General features: G+C 40.1%; 1 protein-coding gene across 5 annotated transcripts in view; it reads right to left on the bottom strand.

Annotated features, from left to right (window-relative positions):
* The window catches only part of osbpl8 (oxysterol binding protein-like 8), a 160,239-nt gene that overhangs the window by 131,074 nt on the left and 16,027 nt on the right, over positions 1-13,138 (bottom strand). For 2 of the 5 annotated variants that reach the window (XM_041780487.1, XM_041780491.1), the window contains exon 2: positions 8,992-9,041. The exons of 2 other annotated variants lie outside the window; for them this stretch is intronic. The gene's annotated coding sequence lies outside the window, so the exon portion shown is untranslated. Of the gene's footprint in view, positions 1-8,544; positions 8,586-8,991; positions 9,042-13,138 lie in introns of those variants that run through there. One more of the 5 variants, XM_041780488.1, reaches the window with a different exon arrangement.

The following is a 13,138-nucleotide window of genomic DNA, read 5'->3' as shown; positions in this document are numbered from 1 at the left end:
CTTCAGGAAGAATGGTCAAAAATTCCCATAAACACACTCCTAAACCTTGTGGAAAGCCTTCCCAGAAGAGTTGAAGCTGTTATAGCTGCAAAGGGTGGACCGACGTCATATTAAACCCTATGGACTTAGAGTGGGATGCCAATTAAGTTCATATGCGAGTCAAGGAAGGTGAGCAAATACTTTTGGCAATACAGTGTATCTGGACAACAGTTGTATGCAGAGTCTCTCCCATCTCTGCTGTTGAAGCTTGTAACTCCTTCAGAGTAGTCATAGCTGTCTTAGTGGTCTCTTTCAATAGTCTTCTTGCACGGTCACTCAGTTTGTGAGGACAGCCTGAGCCAGGCAGATTTACACGTGCCATATTCCTTCCATTTCTTGATGATGGATTGAAATGAACTCCTGGGGATGTGTAGTAATGTTTTTCTATTCATCCCCTGACATAAAATTTTCAAAAACCTTCCTTCTGAGTTGTCTGGAGTGTTCTTTTGTCTTCATGGTGTAATGGTAGCAAGGAATACTGATTAACCAGTGGCTGGACCTTCCGGACACAGGTGTTCTTATACTATGATAACTTGAGACACATTCACTACACTCAGGTGATCCCCATTTCACTAATTGTGATACAACTAGCACCAACTGGCTAGGCAATCTGTTGAATTAGGTCAGTCATTTTAACAGGGATTAATATTCATATAGTCACTTATTTTACATCTCATATTTTTTTTGACTGGGCATACGTTCTGCTCGTTGTCAAGTCTTTGGTCAGACTCTCTTCCTGTATAAAGTGATTTTTAATCACATGGGGGTAATATCTGGGGAAAATTTGGACAAGGGTTAACAGAATTAAATATTGTCTACCACCCCAGTTTAATATGTGACTCTTTCATAATCACTTTAACTGGGTTTGAATGCAAGATTCCTGCAGAGCATTTATGGTTCAATTGTAATTAAAAGCACGCTTTAATTAGACAGAGCTTTTTATAAGGTGGCACAGTCCTGACAGTAGACTATCAAGGTTTTTGAATATCATAAAACATAATGCTTATAGACTTTTTTGAAGCAAAACTGTCTATATACATCACAGTGAATGCTTGATTTCAATACTAGAAGGTATTTGTTTGGACTGCTTGTCATTCTTGTTTTGAATCCGTAGCAAAGAAGTATTTTTTTGATTCTGATCGTTTTTAGATTAACAGTAGCTTGGCTCAAGGGCAGACAAGGACAGCAATCGTTTCATCCTAAGCTGATTGTAGTGATGTAGCCCTCCTCTCTCCAAAGGGGGAGCAGCTCTCCGACAGCCCCAGAGGTAGATCTATACCGGCCCATCACTGCTGTCACTGCTGAGCGTTTGAGAATCGATTACCTGTGGTTAAGTGAGACATACGGTGTGCAAGCATGCTGGATGAGTGATAACAGCAGAGGATGAGACCGTAACAATGTCACATGTTTGTCCCTGATAACCCGCAGCATTGACAACAGTCAATTCTGTGTTTTTGTCTAAGGAGTCAATCTCTCCTTCATCAGCAGTCCTTGAAGCAGTTGTCAGATAATTCTGAGCAGGGCTTTTGTTGCCTCCACTCCTGCAAAGTGATGATGAAGCTTTTAGAATAATCTCCAATGAGAATCTCTCACTGCGAGGCTTCTCTTTCAAGGCTTTAGAGAACAAAAAAAGATGAGCTGCTGTGCAGAGGAATGCTCTTGACAGCAAGGTTTGGTTGAGACATAAAGGGTGAAGCATTGATTTCCATCCAAATAAGAAAAATGCAACTATTACTCTCAATGTAATCATGAGCACATGCAAAATCACACAGATAAAACAGCTCTGGTATGCTTTATGTAATTTCATCTAGAGCCTTATGAAAGATGAATCTATATAAGCAGAGGTTGAAGATCAAACTTTGACAGGGTTGTTTACTATGTAAATCAAACCAATAAAACAGAGAGGGAACATTGAAGTCACTTGGTCCAGCATAATCTACTGCCTGTCCCAGTTTGGTGCTCAGGGGGAGTCTTCTTTAAACAGAATTAATCCATGTAGGTCAGCCAGTAGAGAATATTAATCAACCATGTAAGTGGAGTCAGAGGATTGCCCTGGTAGATGAGAGAGAATCGAGCACAGCTGCACCAAATTCTGAATTGTTTTTCAGAGCTGAATAAAGGATTAAATGTTAAAATAACGGTGAAAGACATAAAAACTACAGTTACACTGGTAGTAAAACAGGTCAGGGACTAAAAATCAAACGGAGGAAGAAAGGTTGAAGGAAGTTTTTAGACTCTACCTGTTTGGTTGAGTTAAAACTAACCTGAGTCCATTTTCAAAGTAAGCATTCATTTGCACTGGTGTGAAAGCTGCCGATCTAACCTGGGTGTAGACCATGTATGGTGTTTCCTAGAGACATGAGACCATCACTGTTATGCATAAATAGATGTGAAACAGCACAGAAAAGTGTACTAATAGTTTGCTTAAAGCTCACAGAACTTTCTATTTAGTAGGGATAATTTTTTTGGTGAAATTCTGTTTCAATCCCAGCTTTTGTTGTAACTCTTTTTAATTGTGCCAAAGTGATACATCATTTTCTGCAGTAACAGTAGCGTCCAAAATCCTTTTCTATAGGGATATCCACAGGGCACTAAGCAGTCTACTATAAACAGCTCACTTTATAAAGTGAGGAATGAATGTGTGATTTTGGACACAACGTATATTTACTACGAGATTTTCCTGCAAGAAGTTCTGACCAATCAGAGTGCACTTTCTTTTGTATCACACATTTTTCCAGCTTGTAAACCCCCCAGTATGAACAGACTGAACTTGAGGTGATAAGATAAAAACTTTATTGAATCCCCACTGGGGAACATCTAGTTATTACAACAAAAATTAAATTGGCCAGCCAATTTAATCAGGCGATTATAGTTTATTAAAAATAGTTGTCCAATAGACATCGATGTTCACACTTGTGTTTTCACTCATAAACTGCAGGGAGTATGACTTGTTTTTACTTAGACATGGTGTCTGTGTAACAGTGTTAATTTTGGCAGCTTTTCAATTTTTTAGTCTTGGTTTTAATCTTTAAATGAAATGCATTTTAAGTTTTAGTAATTTCTTTCCTTTTAGTCAAGTTTTAGTAGACAAAAACTCAAACACATTTAAGTCTAGTTTTAGTCGACGAACACTAAATAACATTTTATTCGTAACTCCTAAACTTTAGTCTAGTTTTAGTCCATAAAAATTCCTCAAATTTTAGTCCAAGCATTTATTTTCTTGTCTATATTTGGTACCAAATCATGTTAGATTGTTCTCTGCACTCTGCTCAACCGGGGGCCCCTGCTTTCTACAGCTCAGAAGAAGAAGAGCTACAGATGGATTGTTTTTTGACAAATTTACCCACAGTGGAGAAATATCACAGATTTTGAATGTTCGACGAAAACTAAATTACAATTAAAACTAAACTGAAATTACATTTTAGTCTAGTTTTAGTCATGTTGACGAAAACTAAACTTAGTTTTTGTCAGTTTTAGTCATCACACATCTATTTTTTTTTTTTTTGTTAGTCTTACTCTAGTTTTTGTCATGGAAAAAAGGCTGTCAACGAACGAGTCATAGTTTTAGTCGACAAAATTAACACCGCTGTGTAATCCAGTAGTGGGTGCTTCAACTTCTTTCATGTCACACACTTCATATTTACCTCTGTACAGCAGAGTGAACGAGAGTCCAGAGAACTGTTCGCCTCAATGGTGAGTTGATAACTATCCATCCATCCATTTTCTATACCGCTTATTCTGTTCCAGGTCGCAGGGGGGTTGGAGCATATTCCAGCTGTTATCGGGCGAAAGGCGGGGTACACCCTGGACTGGTCGCCAGTCAATCGCAGGGCTGACATATAGAGACAGACAACCAGGCACGCTCACATTCCCACCTACGGGCCATTTAGAGTCACAAATTAACCTATGGAGCATGTTTTTGGTGGTGGGAGGAAGCCGGAGTACGCGGAGGGAACCAACGCATGCACTGGGAGAACATGCAAACTATGCACAGAAAGGCCCTGGCCCTGACCGGGAAGTGTACAAGCGACACTCTTGCTGTGAGGCAACAGCGCTAACCCCTGCGCCGCCGTGCCGCCCTGAGTTGATAACTAGTTTGTGAAATAAAAAAAAGAACTCCATGAGTTTCCTGTCTGAATTCAGTCCTTGTTGTCAGTCTCACAAGTTCTGATAACCTAGCTTAACATTAGCTGGCTATAAACTTTTGCTGGGTCAGTAACATGATGAGCATCATGGTGTAAGATCTCACAGTAATATTGGGCTCACTCAGGCAGACGTATGCTGCCAAATAACACCGGAGAAAATGAGAGCCACACAAGTTACTATCATCAGGGCTGGGCTGGGTTTGGGGGGGGGGCTTCTGGTCCGAGCTTGATTCACAGTGACTTGATGGTTCAGTACCCCCAGAAGTGTCCATTATTTGACTTCAGTAGGGGAGCAAGGTTGAAAAAGTAAAAATTCACAGAGCTGCCTTTTCTCACTCAGCACCAAAAGAAGTAAAGGAGTTTTAAGTATGAATGTAACAAACTGGTCCATGATTAAGACCTGACCATATTATCTATGTGTCTAAAATACCATAAAGCTACTACTGGTGGTTCATGGGAATGATTCAAAAGGCAGAATTTTAAAAATTAGAGTTACAAAAAATGGAAAGTTTAATGCCCCTTTTTTTCCAGTAAAACAATATTTTCCATTACTTTCAATATTGCCTTGTTGTAATGGGGTATGCCAGACAGGGCTGTAGCACATCTGAAAGCTTTCTGTTGGGAACCATTAAATAAAAAATAAGAAGGTGACCAAATTAGATCCCTTACTTTAGAAAAACACATGATGCTTCTCCATTATGTCTTTCTCCTTAAAGTGAAGAACCTTTAACATCATGGAAGCTTACCTAAAGAGAGTGCAGACATCTGTCTAAGCCGGAAGAAAGCGATGCATTGAAAAGCAAGTTAAAAATCTCAGGCACCTACTTAAGCAGTAGAAGAAGTGCTGGCTTTAGCTATGAGCCAAATTTGACAAATAACTTGCAGAAAAGTGGAGAACAGTCTTCACTTTACAACCCTAGTTTCTATTCATCTGCTCTTGGCTGCAAACCTTCCTTTAAATGAGACAATGGATGTCGGCCAAAGTCTTACTTGCCATTTGCCAGATTTTACTGAATGGGGATGATTTCTAATCAACTACATTTCAGTATCCGAATTGCATTTGCATCTGAGGGCCTGCATTACTTGTCCTGTCTTGTATCCATCTTTTCACATGCAAAAAAGTTGGACCCTCATTAGCATTATGGAAAATATTCAAATTGATTTTTAAAAATCCAATAAGGGCATACCTATTGAGTCCAAAATCATGCTGGCTCAAATTAAATAGATCACTCACAAATACGAGCACGATTGAGTAGTTAAATAATAACATAAAAAGGCTGGAGACTTCAGTATTTGGGTGGGAAAGATAGAGGCTTTTTGGGACTATTTCCATCTATCGACTATAAAGCAGCAGGATTATGCACATGGGACAGGATGGACAAGAATAAAGCCCAAAAGGACACAGGGACAGGGAATAAAACAGGCTTTTGGCACACAAACAAAGGATTTGCATTCATTGACAACCACAATCTTGAAACAATGGTAGAAAATCTAAGAAGACTTTCACTGGTTTGGTGCTTAGAATGGGGCCACATTTAGAGCCCCTATGAAGGAGATCCTCTGTCCAGTGGTAGGACAGTTTGCATATTTGGTACCTTGGTTCATTTTTCTTCTGTGTATTATCACTCCAAATGCCAGAAACACAACCTGATTACTGCCTTTATCCAACAAAGACAACATCCAAAAGTGGCAAGTTGTATATAGGTTTACTTTCGAAGCAAAGTAAGTGTGAAGCTGTCACTCAACTAAGGGCAAACCGAGTGATAGATTCAGTAGAGGGCGAAGGACATGCAAGAAATACTGATAATGTTTATCAGCCAACGGCAGCTAATGATACTGAGCCAGCAAGAGGCAGCATGGAGGTCAACAAGAGGGATTACAGGGTCAGAGTGAGTTCACTTGGCTCAGATGACGAAAGCAGAATTTTCTGCAAAACATAGAAAGCTATGGCTAAAAGATTGGCCCATTGTTGCAATGTGACGCAGAAATCAGCACCGAAGGGTCAAAAAGTTATTGAGCTAAATTGAAGCTCCAAGGATCAACCAGCATGTCCAAATTATTCTCCTACAGTGTGCTGCTGAGGTTGTTAATCTCCAAAATCTTTGTTCATCTTTATCACCGCCAAAATGTAGGTCACCTGTCCCACGGTCAAGGTCATCCTATTGTAGAGGTCTGCCACAGATTCATCCAAAAGCTGCTACTACTACTGGTGGTTCATGGAAATGATTCAAAAGGCAGAACTTTAAAAATCAGATTCATTCATTTACAAAAAAAATGAAAGTTTTATGCCACTTTTATTCCAGTAAAACAACATTTTTCCATTACTGTCAATATTGCCCAGCTGTAATGGGGTATTGATGCCAGACAGGAATCACCCCCTACCCATAGAGGTCTGCAGCCAGATGCCTCTTATCTACATAGTTATCTTGACAAAGCAAGGCTATTTTTCAAACACTAATATATTATATTCTTGAGATCTCTAGAAACATACATATACAACACACTCTCTTTCTTCAATCACATGTTTTGCTCTGTCTAAGGTCTAAACTGGATCATTTTTCATTTGAGTGCTTGAACATCTTTGTAAATGTGGGTCCTTGCTCTGCTTTCTGTTGTCAAAGGTAAATATGTAGAGGACAAGACAATCTAAAGCCTGGTATACAGTTTGCAGTTTTGGGCTGTCCTGGACTAAAAATGACCAATCGTGGCGATATCTTTGGTTGTGGCTCTAAAATGGTGGTCTTATATCTCACTTTGAAACAGGCTGACAGATAACCGTCGTCATGGTCTTCAAACCAAAGATAGCCTGGCAAAATTCTGACAATGCCAGAAATTTAAGATTTCACACAATGTGACTGCTGCTACGACCTACGTCGACTAACTAAGCGACAGGAATGTAGCAGGAAATGACAATAATGGCACTGGCAGCATAGATGAATGATGCACACTAATGTGGTGCACACTGATGACGGTTATTTCTTGCATGTCTGTGTACGTCTTAGCCTGTGATTCAGCCTCGTTTGGTGGGAGTTGTCATTGTACAGTCTGCACACATCAAACTTGATGTCGTATGAGATTCATGTCTCACAGTGTAGACTTCCAGAAACTTATAAGATTGCTAAAAACGCACAATCTGTAGGAGATTTTAGACAAGACAATCTAAGCTGTCTAAGAATCTTTTACTTGTTCCTGCACTACAAGAAAGTGCATGTGTTTGAATGAGTGATGACAGCACTGCAAAAAAATCAATTTCATGGCAGAAGTAATACCATCACTAGTCTATGTTTCAATTTTTTGTTATCTATTCTTCACAAAGTTGCATCTATGGGCAAATATCACATTATATAAATGATATTAATACATAAAATTAAGGGAAATAACACACAATAATTCCTTTATTTTTATCACTGTGTCCTTCAATTTTAAGGAATTACTACTGTAGCATACATGAACTGTTTTGGCTTGTTTCACAGGACTTGTTATCAGCAACGAAAATATGGATTAACAGGATTATAGTGTTTCTCTTACTGTCATTTTCCGGTTTCTTCTCACACTACTTTAATGCAGCTTCCAGCCGACCTTTGGTCAGATCATCAGCTGACAGGAAATCAATGAATTGATGCTTTTTACGCCACAGAAAATCAATTAAAGCATATTTCCACGCCCTCACTGCCAAACACCATGCGGAAAAACCAGCACAGCCAAATAGAGCACTGCTCTTGACTACAGACAAGATGATTATTGTGTAAATAAATCTGATTCAGATTTATGTGTGTCATTATTGTGCTAAAAAAAGAGGCTGTAATGCCGGCGGCAGAGAATCCCTTTTATTTCTAAAAATTCCCACCATCTGTAGGAGAAAAGCAAGAGTCGCCTTGTGAAATTTAAACACTTTTAAATGCAGAAGGTGACTCAGCGCTCGCTAACATCCATTTACAGGACATAACGGAGCACAAATGTGGATGGGAATGCTGATGAGAAGGTGTGAACCCCAGCGGTGTCAAGGAGACTGTGTTGACCTCAGAGCGTCCAATCCCCTCATGGGAGAAAAACTGCAGCTGCTCGGCTCTTAAACAAGCTCGAAATCATCACTGCTACAGAGACCAAGAGAGGAAAATCAAAGAGAGAGCATAGCCACGGCTCCACTTCAGAGCTGCACAGTGAAAATGTATGACGCACACAGCACAAGTTGAATAATATGTGTCAGTTTGTGCGTGTGTCTGATACCTCTTGCATAACAACAGAGAGGGAAAAGATGTGAGGCTAAAATGCCAGCATATGCAGCCTATATTTCCTTCATTCTTTCAAGGATATCACAAGAAGGTGGAAAGGTCACAGCAGTAGGCGATATTCCTCTGACCTGAGAGTGGCTCTCTGCTTTGGGAAACAGCCTCCACTGAATGACAAGACTGTAGTCATCAAATCTGCATGATCAGTGCTGCCAGAACCTGGACGAGTATGATTCACCTCCCCGTCTCCGCCTGGGATTTCAACAGCTATTTGCAGAGTCTGTCTGACACCAGCGGAGACATTCTTTGAGTTGCTATCCAGATATCAGGACGCATCATCAAGCTGGAGTGTGATGTGACCTTAATGTATTAGCAGCTGTTACCTTACAGAGCCTTCCTACACAAATGCACAGCGTAAAAACAACTAAAAGAATACTCAAGAGTGAAAAAAATCAAAAGGCAGCAGCAAAAATTCAGATTTAGTCAAATTGAGCACTGGTAAATAAGTGCAAAAACTCAGAGTGATGGAGCATGCACACGTGCAATAGAGAGCACAGAGCAGTGAATGAAGGACCTACCTCTTGCAGCTCAGGCAGCAGAAAGCACCATTACATTCACAACACAGCCTCTGAGAGAGGGCGAGAGAGAAACAGAGAGAGAGAGAGGGAGAGAGAGAGGGTGGGAGAGAGACATAGAGATGACATCACTGTATCTTGTCTTCCTCCTCCTCTGAAATGTAGGCTAGAGCTGCAGGGCTGACGGTGTCGGAGCAGCAGTGAGAGCTCGCTCTGTGAGCATCAACAGAAGAGGAGAGCTTCACATCAGAGCGATTCCTGCTGGAGGTGACCTCAGTGTATCAGAGTCCATCACCCCAACTGTGCCTTCACGCACATGCACACAACCAGAGTATTAAAAAGAGGCGTTCTGCAACCAATGTAAGTGGGCCTGTTTATGCACCAAAACAACACAAATGTATCTGCAAAAAGACAATATGCCGTTAGTCCAGCCCCATGCAGCCTAACAGAGAACAATAAACATACTTTAAAATCATTTCCCCTCTCCTGAGAATGGCTACATTTACCATTACAGTCACATCACAAACCTACAAATACAGTAATGTGCTGTGTTTGGTGGACACCAAAACTGCGCATCACCACAAACACATTACCCCCACTGTAAAGCACAGCGGTGGCAACATCATGATGTGGGGATACTTCTCAGCAGCCGGCCCTGCAAGGCTCGTAAAGGTAGACGGTAAAATGAAAGCATGGAGGAAATCTTATTTAGTCTGCGAGAGAACTAGGACTTGGGAGAAGATATTTTTTCCAGCAAGACAATGACTCATCAAAGCCCAGACTTGAATCCATTCCCTGTATTCCCCAACTATAAATACAACAATTTGTGGAGGCATGTCAGTAAGAAATACAAAATTCTAGATTATTAATTTAAAAAGACCCCTATTTCCTTTATAATATCATATTAAAGTTAGCTTGACTTTGTAATTTATTTTAAAACTTAAGTGAACATGAAAGAATTCTGTTTACTGCTTCAACAACTAAATAATATAGGCTAAAGAGTGTCTCAAGTGATTTAAGTAAAAAGACACCTGCGTCTAGAAAGCCCAGTCACTGTTTAATCAGTATTCCTGGCTACCATTACACCATGAAAACATAAAAACACTCCAAGCAACTCAGAGAAAAGTGTTATTGAAAAGTATCAGTCAAAGAGTTACAAAGTTTAGCAGTCGAGATTGAAGAGACTGCATACATCGACTGTTGCCTAGGTCCTTCACCAGTCAAAGCTTTATTAGAGAGAGGAAGAGAAAGCCAGTGTTGAAGAAACATCTGGACTAGAGTTTATCAAAAGGCATGTGGGAGACTCCATGGTCAAGTGGAAGAAAGTTTTTTGGTCTGATGAGGACAAAGTGTTGTCTTTTGGCCATCAGGCAAGATGCTATGCTTGGCACATCGCAAACATATCAGCCGACCCTCAAAACCTTGTAAAGGTAGAGGGTAAATTCAATGCCGCAAAATATCGAAAAATCAAGATAACCTTATTCAGTCTGCAAGACAGCTACGGCTTGGGGGAAGATTTATTTTCCAGCAAGACAACGACCCAAAGCATACAGCCAAAGCTACACAGAAATGGTTTAAAGGCTACAAGGTGAATTAAAGGTGTGAAAAATGGCTGTTCACACCTGATCCTCATGTAGCCTGACAGAGTTTGATTAATTCTGCAAAGAAGAATGGAGTTAAATTGTAGTGTCCAGATGTGCAAACCTGATTGAGACCTATCCACATAGACTCAATGCTGTGATTGCAGCCAAAGGTACATTTACTAAATACTGACTTGAAGGGGGTGAATATATACACAGTCACTTATTGTATATTACATTGTTTTGTTTAATTGACATTACTTTGTAGAAATTTGTTTTTACTATGACATCAAAAGTGTTTTTTTTTTCAGGTCAAAAAATGTGAATTATATTTACCATAATGGATTTCTAAAATCAATAAAAGTTATAACATTCAAGAGGGTGAATACTTTTTATAGCCACTATATCTAAATGAATCATAACATTGCAGATAACTAAGGATTTCTCTTGGAAAGACCTTATATCTTACAATATGAAAAGGAGTGTACCTTTGTTGAAAAGTATAAGCCTGAGAATGTATTGTCAGTGACCTGGATTTAACAGAATGTTTCAGCAGTGATCTGTATTTGTGGTTTTTTGGCTTTCAGGTTTCGATTTCACTCGTATCTAACGTCACATCCCTCTCGGCCTTTTCCTCGATCTAACAAAGTATTTGCTGCTAATGAGCTTTAGAATGGGAGACTTTGGGATCTTGTCTGACCTTGCTGGATGGGGAACAAGCCCGACCATGTGAGCAGATTACACAACTGCAATGAAAAGTCATTTTCAAGAGGATTAATGAGAAAAAAAAGACAGCGACAAAGACCAAAAACTTGTGATGAGAAGTCTGTTAGCCGTAAGTGGGACACACACTCAAGGTTTAAACTGAGATGGAGGACAGAGCACCACCAAAGTCTTAACTCTCCAACAATGCCTCACAGTAAAAAAAAAAAAAAAACTTTTTGTTGAGGCATTCTTTGGCACAAATTACAGCAGTTATCAGCCCAAATCCTGGCCAAGACACTCAGTAAAGCCTGCTCAACCTGAACAGAAGGTGGAGAGATGGGCCTGCAAGGATAGCTTATCTTAATGATAAGGCTAGAGGAATTTTGAGAAGACAATAAAATGCTGATAAGGATGCCACAAATGGAAAATGAGAGATAAAAATAAAAATAATCTCCTGCAACACATATCAAAGATAAGTTTCATTTTGAATCAAGTCCAAAAGATGGAGTACTTGATGAATAAGGCTGCAGAAACTTGCATTTACTTAATCTCTGTAGAGACAATTTCTTTTGATTTCCTTTCCTAGTCCTGATGCAATCAAGCAACATTATGAGACCACGACACTGACCCCTGAATTATGAGTGCTTGGGGGTATAAGTGACATTTACTTAACAAGAGCTAAATGTCATCGAGTGACTAAACTTTATCCTTCATGATTGGCCCAAATATCCTGTTCCTGCAGATGTTAATGAGAGAGATCTACGTGTATGGAAATGTGACACAGGTAGTGGATTTTCTGTGTGAAAAATTCAGCTGACATAAGTAAGTTGCATCATAACTAGTGTCCCTTTCCCACATGGCCTTGGCTTAGCCTGATGAAGATTACTGCAGTAGTGGGGATTCTGGAGACTTCTACCAGCGGTACCTTGACAGTACAAAGACCTGTCCAAAGATTAATGTCACCCTTGTTTTGTTGATCATAAAAGTGAATGTTAACTTTTTGGTATAAATGATGAAAGCGGGAATTCCCATGGCCAGAGCAATATGCTGTTGCATAAGCAGCAAAGAATGGCAAGTGCTTGGGGCCTTGTGCAACAAAGGGCCTCAAGATAATAATTAATTATTAATAAGTCAGATGTAGGACCCCTGCTGACTTCAAGAAAAAAAACACCAAGTCTTCAAACTAAGTGCAAGAAGCAGGAAGGAGACTAGTAAGAGAGGCAACCAAGACCCATGACTGCTGTGAAGGAGTTACAAGCTTCAGCAGCTGAGATGGGAGAGACTCTGCATACAACAACTGTTTCCCATGGTTCTTCATCATTCAAACCTTTATTAGAGAGTGGCAAAAGCAAGGCCACTGTTGAAAAAAATTCCTATCAAATCTGGGCTAGAGTTTGCCAAAAGGCATTTGGGAGACTCCATGGTGAAGTGGCAGACACCAAACACTGCACATCACCACAAACACACCATCCCCACTATCAAGCATGGTGGTGGCAGCATCATGCAGTGGGGATGCTTCTCAGCAGCTGGCCCTGGAAGGCTTACAAAAGTAGAGGGTAAAATGAAAGAGGCAAAATCCTTGAGGACAACCTTATTCAGTCTGCAAGAGAACTACAGCTTGGGGGAAGATTTATTTTCCTGCAAGGCAATGACCCAAAGCATACAGCCAAAGCTACACAGAAATGTTTTAAAGAATTTGTGGCTGGACTTGGAAAGGGCTGTTTACGCCTGATCCCTGTGCAACCTGACAGAGCTTGAGCAGTTTTGCAAGCCTGATTGAGACCTATCCACGCAGACTAAGAGCTGGGGGTGAATATTTTTCTTAAAGGCTCTGTGTCTTAGTCAATATGCGGTTTAAAATTGAA

The sequence above is a fragment of the Cheilinus undulatus genome, linkage group 23 (genome assembly GCF_018320785.1).
Source record: "Cheilinus undulatus linkage group 23, ASM1832078v1, whole genome shotgun sequence".
In the NCBI taxonomy this organism is placed as follows: Eukaryota; Metazoa; Chordata; class Actinopteri; order Labriformes; family Labridae; genus Cheilinus; species Cheilinus undulatus.
This window is presented reverse-complemented; position numbering and strand designations above follow the sequence as displayed.